Source organism: Camelus dromedarius, chromosome 7 (genome assembly GCF_036321535.1).
Source record: "Camelus dromedarius isolate mCamDro1 chromosome 7, mCamDro1.pat, whole genome shotgun sequence".
In the NCBI taxonomy this organism is placed as follows: domain Eukaryota; kingdom Metazoa; phylum Chordata; class Mammalia; order Artiodactyla; family Camelidae; genus Camelus; species Camelus dromedarius.
Genome location: NC_087442.1, coordinates 11,313,606 through 11,325,610, shown reverse-complemented (window position 1 = coordinate 11,325,610; position 12,005 = coordinate 11,313,606). Strand labels below are relative to the sequence as shown.

Genomic DNA, 12,005 nt, shown 5'->3' with positions numbered 1-12,005 from the left:
TGATGGTGGTGGTGATGGTGATGGTAATGGAGGTGGTGATGGTGATGGTGGTGAAGGTGGTGGTGATGGTGGTGGTGGTGATGGTGGTGATGGTGGTGGTGGTGGTGATGGTGGTGGTGGTGGTGATGGTGAAGGTGGTGGTGGTGGGTTAATAGTAGAAGTGGTGGTGGTAGTAATAGCAGAAGTATTCTGGTGAAGAAACAGGAGAATTACATGAAATTCTGTTGTGCATTTGTCTACATAGAAATAGGAAGCTAACTAGCCTCTTTACTTTTTCTTCTTTGGCTTTGAATAATCTCTTACTTCTGCTACTTTCTATGTGTCTATTCTGTTCTCTGGGGCAAACAGGTATTTTCAGTAAAACTTTAATTTCTCCTCTCAGTAATGTGACATGATTATACAGGCTTAGTGCCCAATGCAATACGATTCAGACTCTGCGTCTCAAATCCTAATTTCTGGGGGAGAGAATCCAGTTGGGCCAGGTTGGGTCAGCTGTCCAGTGCTGGTCCAGGCAGCTGTGACCACTGAGTTGGGGCTATGTCGGGCTCCCTTCCAGGAGTGGCAGGTGTTCCCTGGACATGGGGAAGGGGAGTCATGGAGGAAAGGATGGGAATTTCTAGGACAAGATTTGGATCTAAGGAGAAGTAGCCATCTGTGAAGGGAGGATGGTAGAATTCAATAACTGACAGGATCTGAGGTATCCCACTTCGGGGTATGTAGTGGAGAGCAAATTTGAATTTGTGAAGTGAATGAACAAATATTTAATCTGAGATTTCTGGATTTACTGACTTCAGACTCAGTGAACATTGGATTACTGGATTGAGACTAAATCAGCACATGTCCGCCTCTGCCACTCTTGGAGTGACCTTTAGCAAGACATTTTTGTTAGTTTCTGTTTCCTCACTATACATGGGGATTAAAAATACCTGCCTTATCTCTTTGTTGTGATCAAGGAGATAATACAGATTAAAGTGCTCTGAGAACTGCAAGGCGTTATACAAATATCAAGTTTTATTATTACCACGTGAACACTAGGTGATGTGTTATTCCTAACAACCCTCTCCTTGGACTCACACCTGCGTCTGCATGTGTTCCCATCTGGGGAGGGGGGAGTGTGTGTGGTGAAAGGAAGGGATGAAAGGCTGCATAGAACTGCTGAATAATAGATGTTTCACAAGAGAAGGAAATGCTGTAAGTTCAGTCCAAGTGGCTTTTATTCTAACCTTCCTCTGAGTGTTCTGGGCAGAGAGAAACTACTCCTACTCGAAGCAGCTCCGCCCTTCCCAGACAGCCTCTGATGTGAAGAGCTTCTTTTTGGAACAAAAGAAGGCAAACTAGCTTGGTTGCAATAAAGACAAAGAGGTACAATGTATACAATTTTGAAGGCTGTGGGGACTGTGAGAGGTGATTTATGACCAGGACGGGTGTAGATGTCATGTGTGTGTCAGGGAGGAGAGGACAGGGGGAGAGAGGAGAGAGGGAGGAAGAGAGAAGGTTAAAGTTAATGCAAAAGCGAGTGTGGACCTACTGCATTCAGAATCTTGACTGAGGTGAGAAGGAGATGTTGGCAGAGTTGAAGGCGCCCTGGGATGGGAGTCCAGGGTCTGGGCTCCAGTCATGGCTGTGACAGATGCATCCTGATCATAATCGCACCTGACACTTACTGAATATTTATTACATGACGCCAAGTCCTCGTGTTACAGGGCTGACTCTTTATAATTTGATTGCATGGGTACCATTTGGATCCTCATCTGAGTGAAGGGAACTGAAGCTTACTTGGCTGTACTTCCCCAGCCGGTAAGCAGACCAGGGCTGCGGATTCAGATCAGCCCAACTTCAGATCTGGACCTTTGAGTCACTATACTCATGTGAACCTCACAGGACTCCCGGGTCCCAGCTCCCTTATCTGTAACATGAAGGGTGTATGTGGTCGTCTTAAAAGTGCCTTCTGGGTAATCCTGGCAGTCTGCAGGGGCGCTGATGCAGAGGGGACATTTGGGTGGCAGTTCCGCCCTTGCTGCTGGGTTGAGCCCTTGTGAATATCGATGAGGTCACGTGGGCAAAAGGCCTTGGTGCCCAGCAGGCCTCCGCACACGTCAGTCTTCCTTTCCCTCCTCTTGTGGCTCTAAATTCTTTGTCTTCGCGATGCCAAAGAAGCGTGGCAGACACGTGGTTCCCCGCGTCTGGCCTGCAGGTTTATCGCTCCCGACATTTCTGGTGGTCAATGAAAAGAGACAAGTAAGGACAGGGGAGTGAGCTTTTCAAAAAGACAAATTCATTCCATTTTAATGGTCTGTGTCCACAATGAAATAATGATAATAGATGATGACTTTTGTTCTGTTTTTCCAGGTGATAGTTTATAAATTTAAGTCCCTTGGCCTAAATTTTTCCTGAATTTTCCTTGGTCCATCAAAGCAAATGACCAGGAATAACAGTAGTTGAGCAGAGCGTTAAAAACTCTCTGTGGTAAAAAAAAAAAAAAAAAAAAGTGGTTTCTAAAAAATTTCCGTTATGTCACAGAGACTTTTGTAAATTTAAAATAAAAATAAATTACTAGAAAAATAGAATTTAAAACCATACGTAAAAACACCAGCTCCATTTTCAATCATTAGGGTCAACAGAAATAAATTACTCTGACCAGTGGCGATCGAAGCTTCTAAACACTTCTCTGGTATTTATTTCCTCAGGACAGGCAACAGTGGGTCCGTGGGTCCCCGGGTCCCCAGGATCACTTGGAGTGACACACAGGCGAGGACACTGCCCTACTTGGAGGGAGGGTCTGCCTTGCGATAGGGCAGGATTCTTAACCTGGGGTACGTGCGTGTAATTCAGAGAGCAGGTGAACTTGAAAAGGGAAAATATTTATTTTTTTCTTTGCTGAAACCTAAATGAAATGTAGCATGTCTTTTACATATAAAGTTAGACCACAAATCACAGTAGCGTTTGCAGTACCTGAGACTTTGTTTCCAAGAGAGGTCACGTTTACTTTGGTATCACATGCTGAAGATAATCTCAAAATACTGTTTACATTGTTTTGAAACTGCAGTAGCTTGTTAGACCTGCTGTTAGAACTGTTAGTTAATATGTCATTAAAGAGGGGTTACGGCACTGCAATTAAAACCATTTCTGGTCATTCTAATTCGATGGAATTGGTTTCTTTTGTATCCTTATATATTTTATCTCATGTGTTTAAAAGCGAAATTCTAAGACAGGCCCATAGGGGGCACCAGACTGCCAGAGGGTCTCTGTACTGCAAAAAAGCTGAAAGATGCCTCTTCGAGAGGCAAGAAAAGAAGAAAGCTATCTTGAAAACATTTTCAGATCTATTTCTATCAAACACAGATCCGCAGATGAGATTAGGGGACACTGGGAGAGAAGGGGCTCTTCTGGGGTACCGGGGCCGTTCATTTTTTGCTCTTCATCGCCTGCGCTTTGAGTCAGCCCCTGTTCTTTCACCAGGCACCCCGAGCGTCCTCACTGCTGCGTGAGCTCTTGGTGTCCGAGGGGTCCGGGCGGTCACTTCTTGCTCCGAGGTCTTAGGGATGTTCTCCTCTGAGGAAGCCTTTGATTACTAATTAACTAGCAAATCTGATCCTGAGAAAAACTGGGCGGTCATTTGCATTTGAAATCCATTAACATCCACACAGTAACTGGTTACCAGGGCCTTGGCTGCTTTCTGTGCACTGTGCTCTTCTGTTCTGACTGTCAGCTCACCCTTCGGAGAGGGAGCAGCGGGAGGTAATGAGGTATGTTTTTAAACTGGCTACAGAGTCTCGTGTGTGATCTCCTGCAGTCAAATGCCTCTATTAATTTGTTAAAAAAGACAAAAATCGGCATCAACATCAAACCACTATCTTATACAAACACACACACTGAATACAAATCGATTCCATCCTGTGTGTTCCTCTGGCCCTGGGCTGGGTCTCCCAGCCCTATTGTAGCTAAACCTGTGTGTTTGTGTGTGTCTGTGTGAGGTATATTGAATGATTTAATGTTTGGGGTAAAGTAATTGGTAGTAATTATTTCTGATTTTCTAGATGAGGTGGGTAAGTGACGAGAAGGAGTTAGAATTTGGGAATTAGATGAGGGCATTTTGGGGACATTCCTTCTAAAAGGATGTGGCGTGGTGATGGAGAAGTGGTGTTTAGAGAATCCATCTGAGCCTGGAAATTGAGAAATCTGTTACTACCCCTGTGAGTTTGGTGCATTTTGAATCAAATAAAGAATTATCATGGAGAAGAGTCTAAACGTGTGTTTGTGCGAGTGAGTGAAGTATTAGGGTGTGTACACGTCTTGGTGTGCAGTGGGGAATGGGAAGCTGTTGGATTGTGGCTGGTTCCAGAGATGGGCCAGCAATAACAAAGTAAGAAAGGTCAGGTCCTCATTGGTTGTTAAGAGTCTAGCTAGACGCACGTGGGCATTTCTTTTCTGCCGAGCCACTGAGGTGGGAGGGAAGAGTTACTGTCGGAGAAACAGGGGGAGACCAAGGTCAATCCCACGGGTCTCACTAGAAAGGGCTACCCGCGGGTTCCTGATAGAGGGTCTGCATGGTGACTTTCATGCGCTGGAAGGACCTCCCAATCTCCAAGCTGCACGTTGCTCTGACTCATGGTGTGGAGCAGGGTGTGGGGTGTGGTGGGCAGGAAAGAGGGAGAGGGAGGGGTCTTTGGTTTGCTGTGCTGGGTGGGGCCAGCTGACCTGGAGGGCCTTCTTTCCTGTACCCCCAACTTAAGACGGCTCTTCGGTGTCTCATCAGGCTTCCACAGGAGCCAATAATTTTTATATCGGGCATCCCTCACAAATGATTTCGGTGGGCTAATAAAGTTGCTTTACAAACTGCTGCATGTGCCTGGAACAATAAGGACTAGATGGACCCAAGAGGAGAAATATTCCATTTAAACTTTTCCAAATCTGTGGAATGTGATGGAGAAGACAAGCCTTTGCACCCCCGGGTGCTGGGGTCATAGTAGATCATCGCCGTCTTCTACAGATGTTCCCTCTGTGGTTCAGGTGGGAACATGAGGCCCAGAGAGGTTAAGCAGTTTTCCCAAGATCACACAGCTGAGTAGGATCGAGCTGGCTTTTAGATTTTTGCACTTTGGATGTGACCAGACTTGGGGGAGGAAAGGCTGTTAGCTACTTTTTTCCCTTCCCATTCTCTAAATATCTAGGTGACAAGGTACCAAGCCAGTAAATTTTGCCCAGAAGTTTTGAGGAATGGCCATGACTTGCTGAGTCCTCCTTATAAGTTATTTTCAGTCTCTGTAAAACTAACCCTCTCTTTTCCACCAGAGCTCTTGCCTTGTGTTATCAAAAGATTTTTAAAAGAAAGGCTTAGATCGCCATATGCAAATCAGAAACTGGCTATAATTCAGAAAAAATGAAAGTTGACTATCTAGTTTTTCCAAATACATCTAGATAGTCATTTCAGTAATTTGGGCTCCACCTGTCTACTTTGCCTAATAATTATAACAGTGCCAGGAATATGAGCTTTGGCTATTATTTTGATAACCATTTTCATTCAAGAGGAAAAAGTTACTGTGGGAGTCTGCATGATGAATGTACAGAAATAATTTGCAGTTTTTCAGTGGGATTTTCCCTGCTCAGCCTAATTGTAATCGCCAACCCCCACCCTCACGATCCTCATCTTCCCTCCTGCCCAAACCTTATTTTTCTCCACAGCACTTATCAAAGTCTATCTTACTGTATGTACATTTATTTCTCTTTTTCTTCTACCCACAGGAATGTAAGTCCCATGAGGGCAAGAATTTTTACCTTTTTATTTGTTGTTGCATAACCAGCTCCTAGAGGAGTGCCTGGTACATTGTAGGAGTTTAATCAATAATTGATGAGTGAGTAATAAACCGCAGTCAGCTCTCCTGATCCTCCGAAGACAGAGGAGTGATAAGCGTGCAAAATAAGGTGCAATGCCAGCTCCTTCTCTTGGCTGTCACAGGGAAGTTAGAACCGTCCTGTGGGCTGTAAACTTAAAGTGAACTGACTACTATAGAAGCTTACAAAACTGCTTTAAAATCCCCCAGGTGCTGTGGAGACTGAAATGTTGCAGGGTTGTTAGGTTTTCTTTCCATAAGCCTCCTAACCCCCTGGTTGTCTTCTACAGGCATCTCCCATATGTCCTGTCTGCTGTTAATTTAGAAACCTTTATCATCATGAGTGTATACATTTTCTGCATTTGCATCACATGTGGAAATTGGCTTTGGATTCAGACTGCCTGGTCCTGGGGTCTGGCCTTTATTCCCTAGATGCCAATAATACGTGCCCATTGGTGACAACCAAAAAGGCCTCCAGACATTTCCAAATGTCCCCTGAAGAGCAAAATAACTCCCTCCTGTCTCACCACTGAGAACCAGTGCCTTGGGTAGATTCCCCAAAATGCTCGTGGCCTTTCCAACACTATCTGACAAGAGAGACTGTGGCAGAGCAGAAGTTGCAGTGAGAAGGTGACAAAAGTCTTTCTCAATTGTAGTTAAAGTATTTTACTTGCAAATTTCACAAAACCCCATAAAGGCACTGTTGGGTACTCCCCAGGACCTGGGAGAGGCCTGTAAAAGTGAAGGGTTAGCAAGCCTCTGGGGGAAAAAAAGTGTCAACACAATGACAATGGTATGACATTTGTAGCTAGTGCCATAGTCCAGGGTGGTTCTTGCCTTGAAAGAGACAGTTTTTCATGCAAATTCATTATTTGGCCTCTCTGAGGCTCAGTTAGGCTCTGAGGCTCATTTGTATAAAGGTCCCAGCTTATGGGGTGGCTGTGAGGATGAAATGAAATAAGGCATGTGAGTGCTTCACCCAGTGGCACGCACGTCCTAAGTACTTGGCAATGACCCAGATGCTGTTTGATAAAAGCACAGCCTCACAGAAGGCCTGAGTGGAGTACACCGTGGGCATTGTGGCCTAGAATGCAGTGGTTCAAAGTTCTGGCTGTGGGGTCCACAGGGCAGGTGTTCAAATTGTAGCCCGTCTCCTTATCAGCTTTGTGACATCAGGTAGGTTATCTGACCTTGCTGAATCTTAACTTCTTCAAAGTGCAGATGGAAGTGGCAACTCGCTTCGGGTTCTGAGAATCGCAGGCAACAGATTACGTAAACCTCTTGGCACGTTACTCAGTTATTACCAGTATTATGAAAATCGCACAGTTTATGTTTCTCATATGAAACAAAATATCCGAAGATTGATGACAGGTTGCCAAGTAAATTTTTTTAAACTTTTTTTTTCTTTTAAAAGCAGTTAAAGCTATTGAAATTACTTCCTTATTCTGTTTGCCTTTTGCCATTTTCTGAATCTTGATTTTTTTCTAAATTGCATTTCTAATTGAAATGGTAGGTTTCACCATTGAGATCTATAATTTGGGAAGTAAGTTCAATCAGATGTTGCTGATGAGAGGTTGTTTTTCTTTCCCCTTAAGGTTTAAGGAAATGTTTCTCTTCTATAGCTAGAAAATAGTTATTATTGTTCCATAGAGCAGGTAACCATGTTTGAATATATGATGCAAATGGATTTTTAATGAGACAAACAGATTTTTTTAAAATGCATATGATATTTCTTCAAAAGTCTTATTTACATGCATATTAATTACCTATTGCTGCATAACAAATTACCCCTAAATTTAACAGCTTGAAACAGTAAATATTCATTATCTCACAGTTTTTTATGGGTTAGGAAAACTTAACTAGGTGGTTCTGGTTCAACGTGTCTCATGAGGTTGCAGCCAAGAGGTTGCCTGGGGCTGCCATCATGTGAAGGCTTGCCTGGGGCTGGAGGATCTGCTTCTGAGATGCCTGACCTACATGGCTGCTGGCAGAATTTCCTTGCTGGCTGTTGGATCTTTCTCTGGGCTGGCTTGAGTGTCATTATGACATGGCAGCTGGTTTCTGCAGGAAGTGATCCAAGAGAAAGAGGAAGGAAGAAACTGTAATACCTTTTATATCCTAGTCTTGCAAGTTACACACCATCCTCTTTGCCATATTCTGTTTGCTGGAAGTGAGTCCCCAAGTCTAGCCCACTCTTAGGAGGTGAAGGATGGAGGGCTTGGTTTCATCTCTTGGAGGGAAGACTATCGAAGAGTTGGTGGAACTTTGAAAAAAAAAAACCCCACCATATCACGATTTTGAATAATACTGAATTTAATTTTCACATTTTACTCAGTCCTTTGTGGGTATCTGCACCCCTCGCAGTCTGTTCCATGTCACGCTACAGTGAAAAACCTGTATCTGTACATACGTTGCTTCCCACATGTGCAGATGTATCGATGGGCTAAGTTTCTATAAATGGACTTTCAGTTGATGGGTGTTAATAACTTTAACAGCTTTTGCCAAATCTTCATGGAGCATATGGTGTTTACAGTTTGACTAGCAAGTTGCGGGTGACTTTTTCTTTGCGGCATCCAACAAAATATGTTTACAAACATTTGGAAAATTTTCAAATATTAGTATTAAAGAGCAAGCTCCTGCTTCACAACTATGAGCAGCCTCCAAAGAGGAGTCACGGTCACTTCCATAGGCATTCTGATAACCCTCTCCTTGCTGGTGAACATGAGATCGCTCTTTGCCCCACTAGTTAATTTAATTATATCAGGCTTGGAAGCTTGTTCATCTTTATGACATTTTACTTGCAAGAGTAGTATTATGGAATATCTTATAAAAGCCTTTGGGAACGTGAGGTATTGGGGACAGGACAGGTAAGAAAGATTAGAGTTGAGTATTTAAGAAAAACCAAGGCAGCCCTTGTAGAGAAAGGTACAACCCCATTTCCTTTTGCGTGGGAAGAGGGCATTCTGATGACAAGCAGCAGTTTCTCTTCAGTGTCTGAAAAGCCATTCCTCTTGTCATTTCATCCTTGGGCAAAGGACTGAGGAAGGCTCCTGCCCGGGGAGAATGTGCAGGTTGCCTGAGGACATCTTGATTGGATGCAGAGTGAGGTGTCAAGAAAATATCAAACAATTAAGTTGAGCTGAGTATTTAAGTGTATCAAACTGGGGCCCGAGGGAAGAGAAGAGGGGGTGTGCCTTTTGAGTAAAGACAGTGTGATTCACCAGCGGGCCTGGGAGAGGCGCCACAGGCCCGCCGGGGAACACATTGGACCTTGGAAGGGCAAGATTGCTCCTTCCGCTTCCTCCGAGCTTGCTGCACCTGGGAATCAGCTAACACGTGAGTCACCTGACACACGGGGCCGAAAGCACTTAGCAGGTAGGAGTTGGTGTCAGAACCAGTTCATGAGGACAGCAGCCGAGAGTGTGCGTCTTCCATGTGGCAAAGCACCCGGTGGGGTGCGGTGTGCGCTTGCCGAGAGGGAATGTGCTGTTGCTCAGGACCAACTATTTTCTCTATGGTGGATAATAATACAGGGATATGCGGTGCTTTATTATTCAAAGTGTTTTTATGTGTTTCTCACAATAAGGAGATGAGGGGAGACAATAATAACGATAGGTATTATCAGTTCCATTTTTACGAATAAGAGACCCGAGACGCCAGAGTGTTTCGTATGCTCTTTTGGCGACCACAGCAGGCAGTGGCAGGGCTGAGAATCGAACTCAGATCTTCTCTTGCTGTGTCTACCATGCTCTGATCTGAGAGAGAACTTGGGGACGAGGTGGAGAAGGAAAATGCCAATGACGTGTTTAGCACAGGGATCTTTTGCGGGAGAGAGGAGTAAAGAAGCAATTTGGGTGAGTCGCAGAAAAATTCAGCCTGGGGGGATGGGGGTGTGTGGTGGAGCTGGGGACAGCTGTGCCCAGAAGCACCACCAGGCCCTGAGCTAGGAGGAGGAGGAGGGTGCAGAGGGCAGGAGAGGGATGTGGACCTGTGTTCAGCTGTGGTTGGACTTACCAACTGGATGTGGAGTGCTGTTCTCCAGAAAGTACGTTTAGTATATGTTCTATTTATAAAGAGGTGGTTTTCAGCTATTTCTTTCTATGATGCAGCTCACATGAAGGCTGTTACTCACTCATATGAGCAATAGTTGCAGCAGTCATGTGGAGAGGATGATGGCTGTATATTCTAAAAATCCTCCCTGGAGATAGCGAGGTACCACTACTTCATACTTCAAAGATGATTGATTTAAAGAAATCTTGGATCCTTTTGTAAAATAAATACCCTCTAACTTATTTTTTAAGTCTACATTTTCTTGTTTCTCTTTCATTTGGACCCCTGTGGTTAGTGATGAGGTTCCCGGGATGAAGGCACACTGTTTCCCATTCCATCCTCCTCTTAACTTTTGGGGAAGAGAGATGAGGACCCCACAGCGTATGTGTGGCACAGAGGATCTTGAGCTGGTGTTTCCACTCAGCCTTGCTCCCAAATTGGCAAATACTCATTCAGAGCACCTACCAGGTGGCAGTTCTAATAAACCGGTGTTCTTCCCAACACTGTTCACATCAGGCACACGAAGAAAATGAAGGTGGCGTCACTTGGCTAATTGAAAGGGATCTGGATTTCCAGAGGAGGCAGCTCCCAGCAGAAGAATGGCCCTGGACTCTCTGCCCTGGCCCCACCCAGGTGCCCGGAGAGCGAAGGGAATTGGTATCTCAGGCTCACAGGCCGAGAGGGATAACTCAGGGAGGGGTAAGACACTCTTACTCCCTGCCCTCCAGGAGCCTAAGAGTTAGTAGGGAAGACAGATTCTCCTTAGAGTTACAAATGTAGAGACAAAATAGGGTTTTCGGGAGCAAGAGATGGAGGAGGGTTATGAATTTTCCATCCTGGAGGAGATGCTATTTGACCCGAATGAACACAATTCTGATAAATAGAGGAGGTGGGGTTGGGGAAGGTATGGGCCAAGAAGCTGAATTTCAGCTCCAGCATTTCTCTGTGACTACTGGCCAGCCTTACACCTTTCTGACCTCTGTTTTCTCACTTACAAAGGAGAAATGAGTGACATCTGCCTTTCAGAGTTAGAAAGATGACCAATCAAGTCTCGAAAATACACGGCATGTAGAAGACCGAAAATTTAGCTGTAATGGTTATTAAGAGTCACATTGGAGATGACACCATTTAGTCTCGTAAACAGTGGAACTGTTTTAAACCTGTGAGGCCTCCAACCTGGGGGCCTCATTCCCGTAGATCATTCTGCTCCTTTCTCTCTCGTTTCTCTCCTTCCTTTAATTTACACTTTTCATTATGTCTGATTCTAGTTACTGCTACTGTCCTGGGGACTTAAGGAGATACCGGAAGCTAGTTAGATCAATGAAACTCACTGTAGGTATCATTCTAACCCCACCACCCAACTCGACGATGGATTTGCTTACTTCTTTGTTGTAAGATTTTTTATAGCTCAGTGAGAAGTTTTTCCCTGCCTCCGGTTTATGTATTGATTATGACTTGCTGTAGGTTTCACTCCCCATTGAGTGTACGTTTCTGTGTTAAAAGTATGGCTCCACATGGCTTCTCATGCTTTTGGAGAAGTGCTGTATTCGTGTCCACATTCTTGCACAAAATGTGAAAGTCAGAGTGTGCCCTTACCTAAGAGGCAGTGAGGTCATGAGCAGGATCTCTAATTGTCCCAATGACTTGTCCTGGGCTTTGGGTGAATGTTATTTAAGCAAACAGCAAACTCCGTCCTTTCATCTGTGTGATGGCAAAATTAGCCTGGCCGTCCTTAGGGCTCAGCATTGTTGAGACGATGGAATGCAGTCAGCGGAGGAGGCATGAAATGTCCAGCTTTCCCTTTCAGAGACAGTCAGTGTTATCTGAAAAGTGCTGCTTGAGTTTGGCACAAGTGGCCAGTGGATGTGTTTTAGTTAATGTCTGAGAGAGAATGTAGAATGTCAGTTTGCATTCTAAAGTCGACAGTGCTGGGGTCAGAGGAAGGAGGTGCTAGACGCAGTAGTATCCGCGGCGGCCAGAGGAGGGACGTGAAGTGAGTGATGGGGGTTTGTTTACTCACTAGCAGTGGAGGGTAGTGCCACAGCTCCGCCCGGGATCGAACTGATCTGAACAAAGGACAAAGTCCTAAGGCGGAAGCGCTGAGGAAGACTTCTAGAAAGGACT

The 12,005-nt window shown here is 44.7% G+C and overlaps 1 protein-coding gene across 2 annotated transcripts in view; it reads left to right on the top strand.

Moving 5' to 3' along the window:
• Positions 1-1,223: 1,223 nt before the first annotated feature.
• The window catches only part of MGAM (maltase-glucoamylase), a 73,742-nt gene continuing 62,960 nt past the window's right edge, over positions 1,224-12,005 (top strand). The window contains exon 1 of one of the 2 annotated variants that reach the window (XM_064487284.1): positions 1,224-1,362. The gene's annotated coding sequence lies outside the window, so the exon portion shown is untranslated. Of the gene's footprint in view, positions 1,363-3,674; positions 3,747-12,005 lie in introns of those variants that run through there. The other variant, XM_010989860.3, reaches the window with a different exon arrangement.